Raw genomic sequence first — 17361 nt, forward strand, 5'->3', positions numbered from 1 at the left:
TCAGTCATGATCTAGGCCCGACTGGGCCTGCCACAGAGTGGGTGCTCAATGAATGCTGATGACTGGACCCCACAGTCACGTTTCCTGCTGGTGTTCTTTAAGTCCAAGGTGCTTTACAGGAAGTGACATTTTTAGAATCCCATGGGAAAGGCAGTGAGCGGGAGAGCCCCTCTTTCCTGAGCGCCCTGTGCTCACCTGAATCCTTTTTCATGCTGGGTGTGCCTACTTCAGATACCAGGACTGTCAGGACTTGTGGCTGAATGTTTGACCTTGGCAATAAAATAGACTTTTCTTTCAGGAGAATAACCTGGGCTACTGAGTACGAGTAAGGTCCCTAAACTCTGGGACATTAACTCTTATTGAGTATCCCGGGTAAAAACATGGAGGAAACACAGCATGTCCCAAAAGGGAAAAATGGAGGCAAAGGGAAATATCTCCTACTGTCTTTCAAAGTGAACTCAGAGGCTCTGGGTTTAACTAAGGGAGTCTAAAGCCCAGATTCCAGCAAGGTAGCAGATCCTCGGGGATGGGGGTGATCTGGCAGAACAAGGGCTTTCTATCTACTGCTGGCCAACTTCATCTTCAGGGGAGCCTGAAATATGGTTTCCTCGTGTGTCCTGGCTGGTCTGGATGTCATTGAACCTACACTCATTATATAATAGTATTATTATAGGTTATACATTATTATATATTATAAATGTGCTAACTATATTGACATCATTAACATTATATATTATCATTGTATATTATTTAGGTTAACATATGTTAACATTACTGATATAACATTACTATTATATAATTATAATAGATGTATGTGTGTATATATTTTTATATATGCTGTATGTCCACATACCATTCAGGCGTATATTCAGGCGTACACCTAATATTCATTTCAGGCTAAATTCTCAGCACATTTGTTTTGTTCCTAAGTCACTTCCTGAGCCATCGACATAAAATCTTACATACACCTTGCTCTTATTTTCAGCCTTGCCCACTAGAGCAGATGCTGTCAGTGGCCCCCCCATATCCCCTGGGCTTTGCCTGTTAGGTGCCCTCAGGCCCGAGACTTCCACCTGCCAGCACCTGCACGTCTTTGCCTGAGAGCTCCACTGGGAGCCCCAATCTCCCTGCACACATTGCAGGCTGGAAGAGCTGGAGAAATGACATTTTATTCCACTCAACCCAGCTCTTAATCAGTGACTAAATATTTAGCTCTAGTGCCCTTGGTGGGTGACTGACTTCCTGTCCCCCAGAGCTCCCCAGCGTGATTAAGCTTCAATTACCCACAACGGGAACATGCATGATCAACACCCTTTATTGGCTGTTTTATTTCTTGTCCTCCTGTTCTACCCCCATACTGGTGTCTCCTGGGGTCTCTTCTCAATAAACTGCTTTGTCCCATGATCTGCTTCCGAGAGAAGCCATAGGAAGACATTTTCAAAATTAGTAATGACTGTTTCTGGTCTCTGGCTTCCCTCCTTGATCACAATCAATGCTCATTGCTTAGACTCTGCTCCATCAGAGGATCTGAGACAAACCCCCGACTTGGTCCAGGATAGCCCCCGAAGCCCTATCTAGAACTGGCCCATGTGTCTAGTGTCCCCTCCAGTACTGGCCAGTCCTGTGAATGGGCATTGGCCTCCAGGAGTCAGGGTGGTTCTAGGGGACACCATGCACTTGTGAGTGGGCAGACCACCAGCCAGGAAAAAAACAAAAACAAAAAACAAAAACAGAACTGAAGAAGTCGTGAGGATGGACCTCTAGTCTCCGAGTGTGAGCCCAGGAGGCCTAAGCAGCCATGGGGATAAGTGGACACAGTGTGTCGCCTGAACAGCCCACTGTCCTGGAGGAAGCAGTGTCACAGGGCCATTGGTCTTATTTAGCCTGGCCCAGAGGATGACCAAGTGCCGAGCACTCTGAGCTGGAACCTGGCATCACAATTCTTTCGTTCTTTCATCTGTTCCCACTCCCTACCTCTTGGCCTCGCCATTTCTCTCTCTTATGTCAGATAAAGCTGGGAACCAGCGCTTCTGTTTCCAGAACAATCTTTCAGTATCTGTTCTGCTGTGCTGTGAATTACGTTCTCAGTGCCCAGTCCCCATTTCTCCCAGGTACTTCTGGCAAGCTCATTTCCTAAATGCCATTTTCTTTTTGGTCATTCCGTTTGCAAAATCTCCCATGGCTCCTTGATGCTTACAGGGGGAGAAATGAACTCCCTTGCCTGGTATTCAAGGATCTCTACCATCTGGCTCTACCTGGTTAGCCTCATCAAATTCTGGGAAGATACATCTATCCAACCTCGGTGATCTGGATTCCTTGGCATCTCTAGGCACTGCGTGCTCATTTTCTCTTTTCAACTTTTGTTTATGTTGCTTTGTTATCTTGAATTCCTCTTTGCTCTTATTTTATATCTATATCCCATACATATGCCAAATTCCAGGACAGATTTCTGTAATAGGAAAGAATAGAAGAAAAGATGTATTCATAAATTGTCCTAGGGCAAATCTTGAATTAATTTAGATAGATTATTAAATAAAATCAAATAATAACATAATATTAAAATACAATTAAACTATTTCATGACATCATACATCTAAATAAATTCTAGGTATATTAAAATATTATATGTTATAATAAAAACACAAAAGTGGCAAATAAAATATAGGTAAAACAGTTTTTATATCTTACTTTATTTAGAGACAGGGTCTTGCTCTGTTACCCACGCTGTGGCATGATCATGGCTCTCTGCAGCCTCCAACTCCTAGGCTCAAACGATCCCCCACTTCAGGTGTGTACCACCATACCTGGCTACTTTTGTTTGTTAGTTAGTCTCACTGTGTTGCCCAGGCTGGTTTTTAACTCCTGGCCTCAAGCAATCCTCCCATCTTGGCCTCCCAAAGTGCTGGGATTACAGGTGTGTGGGTCACCATCACCAGCCCATAAATGTTTTGTAAGTCCCTAAAAAGAAATAGAATTTCTAAAACCTGGCACTTTGGGAGGCCGAGGTGGGTGCATCACCTGTGGTCAGGAGTTTGAGACCAGCCTGGTCAACATGGTGAAACCCCGTCACTACTAAAAATATAAAAATTAGCTGGGCGTGCTGGCACGCACATGTAATCCCAACTACTTGGGAGGCTGAGGCAGAATTCCTTGAACCTGGGAGGCGGAGGTTGCAGTGAGCTGAGATCATGACATTGCACTCCAGCCTGGGTGACAAGAGTGAAACTCCATCTCAAAAAACAACAACAAAAAGAATTTCTAAAACAAAGAAAGAAAGAAAGAAAAAGATTAGCAGAGTGACAATGGATAAGCAAAGTCAAGTGAAAAACTGCAAATTGGGAAATTTTTCACACTAAACAAGGCAAGTGTCTCATCTTTTATAGATATTCATAAGAAAACATTAAAGTGTAATTAAAAACTGAACAGAGAACATTAACAAACATTCTACTGTGGATAAAATATAATTAGACAAAGGAAAATAATGCAAGTTAGAGCAGTAGATTATTTTTTATACCTATCAAATTGGCAAAGTAAAATAATAAGAGGGATAACAATAATAATTTATGGCAAAAGTACACTGACATGGATAAAGCACATATTATCAGTGAGTAAAACATCTTAGAAATCAACTCAACATTTTTCAAGAACCTGAAAAATGATTACACAACTTTTATGATAAGTCCACCTATGGAAAGGTATTCTAAACTATGTTTATATTAGTGAACATTTGAAAACCGACTCTCTCACAAAAGGAGAATGATTAAATAAATATATGTAAGAGGCAAAATTTGGTTCAGTTATTAGCATACTCGTCTCTAGGAATTTTGGATAGCAGGAAAATTAGTCCAGATTTAATATAAAACAAAAAAATGGAATAGAAATATCTATGTAAAAACAAACAAAAAGAAATGCCTTCGTAGCTCATTATCTCAAATATGCAAAAATAGGCACACACGTGGATGCACACACACTCAAATAATATATACTAAAAGGAAATACACCAAAATGAAGAATTATTAGCTATTCTGTGTGTAGAATCATGAGCTATTTTCATTTTATTCTTTTTTGCAAATTTTACATCAGAAATCTGTATTACTTTAGAATCAGAGGTAAATGAAATGAATATTTTAAAATTTCCAATTAATTTCAGCCACAAAGATGTCAGCATTCTTTAAAGGCCTGTATCGCACACATCCTCTGTACACCTTCCATCTATGCAAGTGTTTATTCTGCCAGTTCTTCAACGTCCACTAGTCTTGCCTCTCCAAACTAAACAGTAGTCTATTGGAAGGAAGAGATCATGTCAGGGGTCCAGTTCACTAATCTTTCCAAGGCCCCATTCCCTTCAGGGACTATTGATGGAGAATGTATAGGGCTGTTTAACAGTTAAGTGACACAATTAATATAAAGTACTATTGACAATGCCTGGAACATAGCAAGCACTCAGGTGAAGACCAAGGCGTTAGGGTCAGGCTGACATTGGTTCAAGCCTGGACTCTGAGATTTATTAGTGACAAGATTTTGAAAAAGCTCCTTGGCCTCGCTGAGCCACAATTTTATTGTTAAGTGAGAATCACAGCAGCTATTGTTAGCAAGCTGCCGTGATGTGGCATGTCAGGTGCGTTTAGTTTAGTGACTGGCTGCGGGAAGCACTTGATGAACAGCTGCTGTGGTGATTCTCCCAGGAGCAGTGGTGGTAGTAGCAGTACTTCCAGTAGTGATTTTCTTCCCCTGCTTTCCTTGTCACTCCATTTTAGTGGTAAACTTTTTGAGTGCTGGGGTTCTTTGTTAGATCTCATGCTCTGTCCCTTTCTCAGACAGGCACTAAGGCTGGCATCTTACATTTAGGGGAAGAAACATGACAAATTATTTCTCAGTATCAGGGACAAACCAGCTTTTTGTTGGCAATTCAGGGGCTTCTGAGGGAACAGCTAGTGGGTGTGTGGTTTCCATGAGCCCTCTGAATTAGATAAGAGTGGCCAATGTGTGGCAGCAATGAGTCAAGCTACCTGTGCACCTAACATAGAGAACAGGTATTTTGCTGGACTTGATTGAAGATATTCTTCCATGGCACCTTAGGTTTATATTTTCTATTTTGATTATCATGAAAGATAAAGATCTGTTGACATGTCTGCATTCCATGATAGACTGTAAGCTTCAGGAGGGAAAGAATCATGTTTCTTTTTCTTAACTCATCCAATAAATGTTTTGGTTTAACATTTCTCTCTTTTTCTCTCTCTCTCTGTCTCTCTCTCTCTGTCTCTCTCTCTCTCTCTCTCCCCCCATCCCCCCGTTTGTCTCTATCTCTATCCCTCACTCCATCTCTATGTATGTATGTATGTATCTATGTCTATTTCTCTCTATCTACCTATCTACCTACCTATCTCTATCTATGCCAGACACTTTGCCAGTTGTTGAATATTCAGTGGTGTACAAAATAATCATGACTTTGCATTCACAAACTTAAACTCTAGTGGAGGACTATTCAATAAACAAATACACAAATAAGAATATAATTATAACAGGTGATGATTCTTTTTTAATGAAGGACAAGAACATGAGCTCCATGAGAGAGAATAGAATTGCAGTGGTGGGAGACTGACCTAATTTAGACAGAGGGGGTCAGGGAAGGCCTGCTGGAAGATGTGGCATTTACTTTGAGATTGAGGAGGAGTATTTCTGTCTAGAAGGGAGTGATTTATTCAGTGCTGCATCTTTGGTTACTACTAATAGCACTTTTCAAGAGGATGCAACCCTAGGTCCCTTAAGAAAAAGAATTTTTTAAGTGACTCTTTGGGTAGAAAATCAGAGAATGAGCTGGGGAAAAAGCACACTGACCCAAGAAGAGGAAATTTGTCAGGTGTGCCTGAAGACTGAAGGAGACTTGGGAAAAAGAAATAAGTGTTTAAGACTTAGACTGAGTCCCTGGCAAATGCTACATGTCAGGAACTGGTCATGGTGGCTTGTTTTTGAAAACAGACCCCACACAAAGCTCTGCTGATTGATGGCTTGTCTCTGACACATCCAGAAAACAAAACAGACAAAATATTTCAAAGTGGAAAAGAAAAATATGTCTGATATCCAGAAATAATTACTAACCAATTGAAATCTATTCTACAGTTGCCCTCAAATGCCAATGGGAACAACATTACATGACTCACAAATTCTTTTCTGTCCACTGTCTTAGCCAGCTTGGGCTGCCATAACAAAATACTATAGACTGAGTGGCTTATACAACAGAAATTAATTTTCTCACAATTCTGGAGGCTAGAAGTCCAAGATCAAGGTTCTTGCTGATTCATTTCCTGGTGAGGCCTCTCTTCCTGGCTTGCAGACAGCTGCCTTCTTGCCATGTTCTCATATGATTTTCCCTTGGTTTGTATGCAAGGAAAGGGAGTGAGAGAGTGAAAAAGTGAGTTCTCTGCAGTCTCTTCTTACAAGGACACTAATCTTATGGGATCAGGGTCTCTCTCTTATGACTCCATTTAACCTTAATTACTTCATTAGTGGGTCTGTCTTTACATACAACCATATTAGAAATAAGGACTTCAGCATATAAATTTTGGAAGGGGTACAAACATTCACTCCTTAGGATCTATTTATGTTCTGAAGGTCCCACTAATCACTGAAAAGTAGCTGGGTCCAGTAAACATGTTTTCTGTCTCTTCATGTCTCTCCTTTTCTCAAAATTCAAAATGACCTCAGGTCTTCCCACATCTTAAACCCCATCTAGCCTTAATCCTGTGACCCGTGATCTGTTCTGCTCTTTCTAATGTAGGTGTAGCTGGCCTCTCTAGACTTCTCCCTCAGTTCTCCTTTCTACCTATTGATCATCATAAACATCAAAAAGCCAGGTTTGGCGGTTGCCTATGTCACAAAGGGCATTCTCCTTCAGCAAGCGGGACTGGGGAGTGGCTCATGACCACTCACATTTTAGTATTTTTCTTTCCTTGCTCTTTTTTGCCATGCCCCCTTTGTCTCCACATCACTTGTCTTACTTGCCCCTGATAGTATTGAGTGGCACAGACAAAAAGGGAACTGCTACCACCATCAGGTCTGAAGAGTATGTTTAGCACCTGTGGAGCTCCACGTTTGCAAACCAGCGGCCCAGCACTGACATTTTTGGCTTCTGCTAATTAGCTATTTCCCCTTCCTCCGGGATGGGTACTGCCCTCTATTTTGCCCAAAGCAAATGAATTACGTTGTTTCCATACTTGAGGCCAACCCTTTTGTCAGCAGCAGCAACCTCATTGCTCTCCCCTCTAAGGCAGAGCTGGAGCTGGTTCAAGCGTTTCACCAATGACCAGCAGGAGAAAAAAAAAATCATTAGAAAATCAATTCTTACTTAATTGAAAATTTTTCCTCCAAATGGAAATAAAGTGGGATTTATCACCGCAGGAGCCTCACAGCCTGGGTAATGACTGCACTTTTGCCTTTCTGGGTTTCCCTTGGTAGACAGGATGTCTTCAGCACCCAGGCTCAGCAGCAGCACACACGCTGACTTCTGAGGGTCTGAGAGAGCTGAGGAAAGCAACAGCCTGGCTGATGAATCCACTCAGGATGTGGGCCAACGCTGTCCAACCAAAAGATGCTGAGAAACAATGCTTAGAAGTAAGATAAATAAAGGAGACTATAACCTGTTGGTCTCTCTTCTTGCAACAAATTCAAAATAACCTATTTTTTAGGGCTGCTTGTTTGTCTTAAGGATCTGCTATTGCCTGTAGCATTGAGACTCCCAGGAAGTGCTGAGCCATGGTCCCCAACATTTGCTGGGACAAATATGAATTCCATCTAGTTATGGGCACCACATCGGTACTTTAACACTCCAGGAGTGCTGACCAGAATGATGACTCACCCAGAAACTACAGCATTGGAGGGAGAATTCAAAGCATTGAGAGATTTTTGTTTTGAGAAATGGAAGTTCAGAGATGTGAGAGGTGTCTTCAAACCTGTGAATGGCATAGCCTTGCTTTGAGTTGCTGAAATGGGTAGAACTAGGGTGCTCCTCACAGGGAGGCAGACCATGATGTACTTGATGCAGGAGCTGTTAACAGAACTGCTTAGAAAAGTTTAGGATTGTGTTTAGGGAAGCTGGATTTGAGGAAATTAATATTTCAAGGCCACAAGTTCCTCCATTATTCCCCCTCAAACAAGTATCTATCTGTCTGTCTATCTATCTATCTATCTATCTATCTATCTATCTATCTATCTATCATCTGTCTGTCTATCTATCTATCTATCTATCTATCTATCTATCTGTCTGTCTCTATCATCTTATCTGTCATCTATCTATCTCAACTGAACAACAAACCCCAATTCAACAAGCTCTCTATCAAAAGATCCCCTGGGAAATTGATAGCATAGTATTTGGCAATATTAGGCCATACTAATATCTATTTTAAAACTTTAGTTGCTCCTGTTTTCTGTAAGTTGAAATTGAGACAACTGGAAGGAGCTGCAATGTCTGTTTTTCACAGTGCAACCCCAGTCTACCTCTCTGGCTTAATGGCCTTTCCTTCTCTCTCCTGTAAGTCTTCTCTATGCTGTGGACACAGTGATATTATAGTCCTCACCCAAGAATGCTATGCCTTTTTCCATCAGCTTATCTTTGCCCATTGAGAAGGCTGCCTGGAAACCCTTTCTCCTATTTTCTTTGGGAAATACCTATTCTTCAAGACACAAATTTTGTGGGTCTTGCCTCTGTGCACCAAGAACAACTTATGCCAGCATTTTAACAGTCTTCATTATTTTATGCTGCAAATTTGTGTTTGTGTGTCTGTCTCTCCCACTAGAGTAAGGTCATATTCAAAGATAATAATCATGTCTTATTATTTTGGAAAAATTGTCTCTACAAGACCTGTTTGAAGGGATCAGCATTGCTTATCACATGTTCATGCCCTGAAATACATGAATAGAAATTAGTTTGTACCATGAGTCACACACTTGGAAATAAAATAGAAGTTAAGTGTCAAGTAGAAAAGTGCATAGGACTTTAGATTTGTCCAAAGGATGTCAAATATAATTGCCATGGTAGATCAAAAGCTGTGAAAGAGTTCTGGATGCCTTATAAAGACTGGGAAGTGAGGATAACAAATAACAGCTATTGCTTAATTTAAAAAAAAAATGATGATAGCTACCCAAGTAAGTGATTTTGCAGATATTGCCTAGTTCAATGCTTACAACAACACAATGAGGTAAGCACTAATGTCTGTGTTTATGAAGTAGAAGATGAAGACCCACAGAGTTAATTTTTAAGGCCACACAACAATTAGGGTATTGGTACTTGGCTTTAAACTGGTATCAGACATTAAATGCCATTTTCTTCAGCACTATGCAATAATGTCTCCCTAGATAAATCAAGGTGGCTTCAGAAACCTACCCCTTGGATGGACCTTTGTATTAGTTATCAATTGCTGTATAATGATTTACATCATAGCATAGTGTCTTAATACAAGAGATATTTATTGTCTCACAATTTGTGTTTGGCAGCTATCTGAGTGCATCTTAGTTGAGACCCTCTGCCTCAGGGTCTCTCATGAGGTTGCAGTCTCTTGGGCTGTGGTCTCATCTCAAGTCTTGACTGGGGAGAATTCACTCCTGAGCTCTCTCACATGACCAATGGCAGATTCTAGCTCCTCACCAGCTGTTGGCCACAGACATCAGTACTTTGTCACATGGACCTAATCTCAGACATGACATCCCATCACTTCTATTTGTTAGAAGTGAGTCTTGAGGTTCAATTATACTTAAAGCTGGGGGACTGTACAAGGACAGGAATCATGGGAGGCAGAGACAGTACATGCTATTTTAGAGACTGCTTCCCACCCCTGAACCACTTGCTGTGCTCTGGAACAGATGGCAGAATGTTCAGAGGAGGGGATGGGAAAGTGAGGCTGTCATCCGCCTCTGAGGACCTGAAGGGCATGAGCTGCCCGCAGTCTGAGGAAGATTTCCCTTATTTACTAGCGATGTTTTTAAAGCCTCCACATCATGAGGACTCTCAAAAGCTGAAAAGGTGGAGATGCTCAGCCTCATTTTCAGGTGTTCAAACTCAGGCTCAGAGAGGCTGAGGTACAGGATTCTGCTATCAAAAGCAGAAGGGACTCTCAGATGAAATGCTGCCTGGACGTGTGATGACAGTCAAAGAGAGAAGAATGGGATATTGTGATATAACAAGAAATATCTATTTGGTCCCTACCTCCAGTTGCTGAGACAAAGCTCCTAAAACCCTTGTAGATATAGGTGTTCGGAGAATCTTGTCTTCTGATGTTTGGTCTTTGACACCAGTTTCTGAAACAGAGCTCCTAAGACCTTTATAATTTCCTGAGTTGTAGGAATATCTGATACAGAGCTCCTAAGTTCCTTGGGTGATAGAAGCATCTTCTGTTCTAACGAGGTGACTTTTGTTGGGTTCCTGGATAGCTCAGGATGGGGTTGGTTGCCAAGGGAACCAATCATGTGATTAGAGCATTAAAACTTTCAGTCTCACTCCTGACCTCTGGGAAGGATAGAGGGGCTAAAAGTTGAGTTGATCATCAATGGTCAATGATGTAGTTAATCAGTCTTACATAACGAAACTTCCATAGGAACCCCAAAAGACGGGATTCAGAGAGCTCCCAAATTGCTGAGCATGTGGAAGTTCCTGGAGGGTGGTGTGCCTGGGGAGGGCATGGAAGCTCTACATCCCTTCTCCCGTGCTTCACCCTATGCACTTTTTCCACCTGGCTGTTCATCTGTATCCTTTGTAATAACCTTTATAATACATGAATCAACACAAGTAAAATGTTTCCTTGAGTTCTCTGAGCCACTCTAACAAATTAAATGAACCCAAAAAGGGGTTTGGGGAATGCCCAGTTTTTTGGTTGGTCAGAAGCAAAGGCCATAACCTGTGGCTAGAGAGACTAGCATGTGAAGTGAGGGCAGTCTTGGGGACTGAGGTCTCAATCTGTGAGATCTGATGCTATCTCCAGGTAAACAGTGCCCAAATTTAATTGAACTGTGGGGAAGGCAGCTGGTGTCTGTCGGAGAATTATGTGGCGTGTAGGGAAATATCTACACACATTTTGGTGACAAGAGGTGAACTTTTCTGTGCAGCATTGAGTGTGTGAGAGTAGGAAAAACAGTTTGCTTTTTCCTATTGCTTCCACTTTGTTTTTTTTCCTATCTCAAACAAGGAAGAAGGACAGAGAGTTCCTATGCTGGGGGAAGGTAGCATAAGACCATGCCTGACCTCCCAGCTGCTTCTGCTCTTCTGGATCCCTCACTTGGCATGTGTCTGCAAGTTGTTTGGAGTGACCTTTCTCAAGGTTTGTGTACATCAAGACTGGGTTCTTGATAGTATTTCAACATTTGGATTCTCTATATTTTAGTTACAAAAAGCAAAGCCCCACTTGCAACAGGTTGGCCTTAACTTTGTTAGATAATCAATAGTACACTAATGCAATGGATTAGAAATATGTGGCAAAGGACTCCTGCACAAACTTTTTGTTAATGAAGCACGACTGACTTTGTGGCTACCTGAAAATGTCCTTGGGCCAGCTTTATCCCACGTCCATATTTTCATATTGGGTTCCCCTTTAAGTGGTCATTTTAGACCTCAGTTAGCCTTCCCCCTAGAAAATAGAAAATAACCATTGTTGTCAGTTCTGGGTCTAGAGTGTTCCCAAGTCTGTTCACTTTCTGACCAATTGGTCTGAAATATTTAGTCTGAAATAAGAAGGGGAATAAAGGATCATTGGTATAAATCAGGTATGGGAGAACTTATCAAAGTTCAATAAACATAAAAGTGATGAATTTTGAAGTCACACAATTAACTCAGGATTACATGTGCAATAACTGAGTAATTACACCCTTAATAATGCATTGAACTTGTCAAGAATACTTACTCATTCTGCTCAAATTTTTTAACAAGATAGCCTATAGCAAGTGACTGTAATTAGAGATTGCCTCTGAAAACATCGACAGCTCCTAATTGATACCTTTTATTATAAAGCTAGATGCCAAACATTTGCTGTTGAGTGGATTAAGGAATAATATTAGATGTGTTGAGATCATAATACCTACTTGCAGAAATCTCATGTAATTAGAAAAAAAATCCAGTTCGACCCATCAATCACGCAGGTAAAGTTGGTTCAAGTTTGCACTGGTTTGCTTTAAATTACAGCCTGACAGCGATTGCTATTGCCAGGGCTGTCAGGAAAAGAAAGTAGAATCAGAAGCGAGTGGGAATGGAGACGGGATCCCAAACTGCTTCCTTTTTTCCATGTGGATGGTCAGGAGAGACGGCACTGGGAGAATGCAGATGGCAGAAGGTCTCCATGTGGTGAGGGAAAGGAGAGACTATATTTGCTTTTGCCTTTTGATGAAAGATTATTTTTTCCACATCAAGGTTGATATTCAGGGCTTTTTGTTGTTGTTGTTCTTCTGTATTTTCTCAACAGCTATTTGAGACAGGACTCTAACATTCGTAAAGATAGAAGAGAGAAGCTGTGGTTTAGGAGTGTCAGGGAGGTTCCCCACCCTCAGCCCCATCCCCAGGGTTTCTTTTCTGCATGATTTCCTCTAAATCCAGAGTTCCTATTACAGGGAAGCCTTGGGAACATTTCTGAAGGAGGCAAATGTTTTCATAGGCATTAGGGAGCAGGTGAACAACCTCCAGATAGCAGTCACCTCACGGCCCATGAGAGGCAGGTTTCAGGTCGTGAGGAGCTTGAGCTCTGCCCTGTTTGGATCCTCCTCTGCCAGGGTTAGGCACCATGGGATCTGAAGCAGATAAGTTGAGTTGATCACCAGTGGTCAATGTCTTTGTCTGTAAAATTAACCTTACAGGCAAGACCCTACTGATGCAGGGCCAGGGCATGGGTACAGATGGAGACCCTCATACCAATGACTACATATTTAAAAGCTATATATCAAGCCAGCAAACTGTGAAATCAAACATTTTCTATTCTCCTACTTTGACAGAAACACCTTCAAAAAGAAAATGTGTAGGCCGGGCACAGTGACTCAGGCCTGTAATCCCAGCGCTTTGGGAGGCCGAGGCGGGCGGATCACGAGGTCAGGAGATTGAGACCATCCTGGCAAACATAGTGAAACCCCGTCTCTACTAAAAATACAGAAAAAAAAAAATAGCAGGGCGTGGTGGCGGGCGCCTGTAGTCCCAGCTACTCAGGAGACTGAGGCAGGAGAATCTCTTGAACCCGGAAGGTGGAGGTTGCAGTAAGCCGAGATCGCTCCACTATACTCCAACCCGGTGACAGAGCAAGCAATACTCTGTCTCAAATAAAAAAAAAAAAAGAAAGAAAATGTGTAAAGCTATGATATTTATATGACTGAAAGACATCTAAATATAAAAGGTGTTCAAATGTAATTATTATTGCATGGTCCCGGATGTGCTATTAGTAAACAGAGATACTGGGTTAGTCATAAAATAAAGATGCATATTATTCTCAAATTATTTTATATTCATTCCATAAAATTTATTTATTCCTTTGAGTTCTCAGCAAAATCATTAACTATGTTACTATAACCAAGATTTTCACACAATTTTGTTCTATTGGCAATAATGACCTGAGCAATTATAACATAAAATGTGATTTATTCAAAATGTGTATATATTTTTATGTATTTATATTTTACATCCATAAAAAATGCAAACCAAGTCAATGTTGGAAATGTAAAAATAATTTTAAAATGTAAATGTAAAATCTAAAAAATGTATTTTAAGTGTTCTCAGAAAAGTCAGTATTCTAAAATATTGAAAAATACTAAAAGCAAAAGGAAAAAAAGTTTACTTAAATAGGCAAACACAAAATGGAAAGTGCCATTTAATACATTAAATAAAATGGCATTTTAGTGTATTTATGATTTAATTAAGATTTTGTAGAAAAATTCAAACAAAGCCACAACTCTAGGATTCAGTATTCATCTAGTTGTCAGTGTAAAAATGTGGTATCATGCTTCATGCATGTTATGTCTAGACTAACATATATTCAAATATCAAAGTTCTACGAATTGCTTAACATTGCAAAATATTCCATGGCTGTTCTGAGGGACTGTTGTGAATACTGGACTGATTTGTGAATAACTCGAGACTCAACATTGGAACACAAAAAGAAGCAAGAAAATGGTTGCCGGAAATGATACTTCGTTACAGAAGAATCTTTTGCATTCATGCAGAGAGGAAAGATTTGACAAGCTAACAGATTTATCTTTTGTCTCTTCTCAAATCCTCCTCAACCCCAGAGCAGTGTCCATCTCTGAAGACAGCAGCACAACTCACAGACCTCATGACATTCAAATACAGTCTCCTTTGGTTTCAAGGACACCCACTGGGCAAGAGGGGTGACAACTATTTCCCTGGGATTTTAATCTTGTTAGTCATAAGAGTGGCTTTATAGGACACTGGCTCGCGCGTGACAAAGACATTGTGAAGTATATACCTTTTTTAAAAAACTTTATTGTGGAACAGCTTCAGGTTTACAGAATTATGAAGATATACTTTTTGAAGATATGAAAGTGCTATATGTTTCCATACATCCATTTTCCCCTTTTATTAGCATCTTACATTAGTATGGCACATTTATTAGAAAGAACCCATATTGTTATTATTAACTGAAATACATAATTTACTCAGATTTTCTTAGTTTTCCCCAAATATCCTATGTCAATTCCAGGATCCTACCCAGAATACCACATAGTGTTTAGTCGTCATGTCTCCTTAGAATCCTCTTGGATGTGACAGTTTCTCAGACTTGCTTTGTTTTTGATGGCCTAGACAGTTTTAAAGAGTACTGGCTAGGTATTTTGTAGAATGTCCTTCAGTTTGAATTTGTCTAATGTTTTTCTCATAATTAACTTATCGGTTTTTGGGAGGAAGACTACAGATGCCATTCGCATCACATTATATCATCAAAGGACGTGTCACTCTTGATATTGACATTGATCACCTGGCTGAGCTAGTATTTGTCAGGTTACCTGACTATAAAGTTACGTTTTTCTTCCTTTCCACATCATCCTCTTCGGAAGGGAGTCAATATGCACAGCCCACACTTAAAGACTGAGGAGTTTTGCTCTACTCCCTTGAGGACACAGTATCTACATACATTATTTGGAGTTCTTCTGCATGGGAAATTTGTCTCTTTCTTTCCACTTATTTATTAAATAATTCATTTATATCAGTATGGCCTCATGAATATTTATTTTATACTTTAGATTATAATCCAATATGACTTTGAAGCATTCTGTTGCTCAAGTTGTTTTAGCTTTGGCCACTGTGAGTCCTTTCAGCCGGGTCCTGTGTCCCTTAGACATACCCCCATAATTGTGCTGTTTTTCTTTTAATCTTGTTTGAGCACTCTCTTACTTTTCAGCACTGCATGATGCTACAGGCTTATCTTGTGTTTTTTTTTTTTTTTTTTGCTCCTGTGCTAGAATCAGCCATTTTTCCAAGGAGACCCGCCATGAGGTTTCAATAAATATATTGTTATGTGTATGCTCACAAAATGCAAGTTCCAGGCCCAGGAGATGGGCCTCTCTTTTCCAGGTCCAAGAGCAATGCTGGTTATACTCTCTACATCATGGAGTTGAAGGGACAGTTAAAAGAGTTCATGTGAACAAGGTGCTTGGAATAGTTCCTGGCACACAGTAAAAGCCCAATAAATGTTGACTATGATTATAGCTGCATGCAATAGAATCTTTGTCGTGTCTCACCAGTGAATGCTGCTTGTTAGCAGCAACCATGGCAGTAGAAGTAGGAGCCAATATTTAAATTATACTCTACAATGCAGAACCATCCAGAGATTACTCATATCCAGAGATGATTTCTATGGCTTATTCTCTGGAGCAAACCTTTTTAGTATTGACCCATATGGGTTGCCCTGTAAGTAAAGAAAAGTCATCTGTTACCTATCTCACCTAAGACGAATTGCCCAGTGGATTAGTCTGTTCTCATCCTGCTATGAAGAAATACCCAAGACTGGGTAATTTATAAAGAAAAGAGGTTTAATTGACCCACAGTTCCACATAGCTGAGGAGACCTCAGGAAACTTACAATCATGGCAGAAGGCACCTCTTCACAGGCCAGTGGGAGAGAGAAATGAGTGCCCAGCGAAGGGGGAAGCCCCTTATAAAACCATCAGATCTTGTGAGAGCTCACTATCACTAGAACAGTATGGGGAAAACAACCCCAGTGGTTCAATTATCTCCACGTGGTTCCACCCTTGACACATGGGGATTATTACAATTCAAGGAAAGATTTGGGTGGGGACACAGAGCCAAACCTTATCAGCCAGTGTCTTTTATTTGAACCCTTTTTTTTAATATGTAAATGTCTTATGTAGTGTCATATTCTACTTGCACTTTCTTTTTTTCCTTGCCTCTACTCTGTACACTCTAGTCTTTTGGTGGCTTGATGCTGAAGTGGCTCCCTTACCTCTGCTCAACCTGATCTCCAGCTCTAAGAACTCCTCCTGTCTAGGAAGGAGAAAACTTTCTGTTGGAAGTTGAGGCAAAACACTCCAGGAGGGGACAGCTCCCTGGGGCTGCACAGAGTGACCATGTATCCAAGGCTTGCTGGAGCCACTTGAAGTCTTAGCTCAGTTCTTTTACATTTAACATCTTACTGCTTAACTCAAGTATCATTTACTATCTATCTATATATATATATAGTATATATAGTAATATAAATATAGTATATATATATGCTACTGTTGGAATGTAAATATTTTGGAGGAATTTCAGTCAGTTGGGTAAATAAGACAAATGCATGAAACTGTAATAAAGCATTCTACACTAGCTGTCATATTACTATTGAGGAGGAGAAATTCTGGAGGAGATTGATAAGGAAAAAAAAGGAGAAAGATGTTACACATTTCCTGGGTAGAGCTACAGTGCTGCTAAGGGTGTAGACGCTGGAACCAGATGATCTGGGCTCAAATACTAGCTCTGCCACTTGTAAGTCATGTGACCTTAGACAAGTCATTTAACTTCTCTTTGCTTCACTTCCCTCATTTGGGGATATTTTATACCTCCTTCAGAGGCTTGTTTTGAGGATAAAATGAAGAAATATGCACAAAGCACATAGAATAGGGATTGGCACATATTCAGAGCTATATCAAGTTTATGCTATTTTTACTAGATGTCACATGCACCATGCCAGGGACTTCATGGGATATTTCATTCTGCCTTTTATGTAGCCCTGTCAGGGCTACTTAATCTAACTTTTAAAGACAAACTCAGAGAAAGAGAGACTGAGGATCAAGGATGCTTATGTATTGGTAGGAGTGAACTTGGCATATATGAAGCCAAGGAGTCCCATTTGGGTAGGAAGAAGGATATTATTAGGTAGCTAGAAACAGTTCC

Source organism: Macaca mulatta, chromosome 10, assembly GCF_049350105.2.
Source record: "Macaca mulatta isolate MMU2019108-1 chromosome 10, T2T-MMU8v2.0, whole genome shotgun sequence".
Taxonomy (NCBI): Eukaryota; Metazoa; Chordata; class Mammalia; order Primates; family Cercopithecidae; genus Macaca; species Macaca mulatta.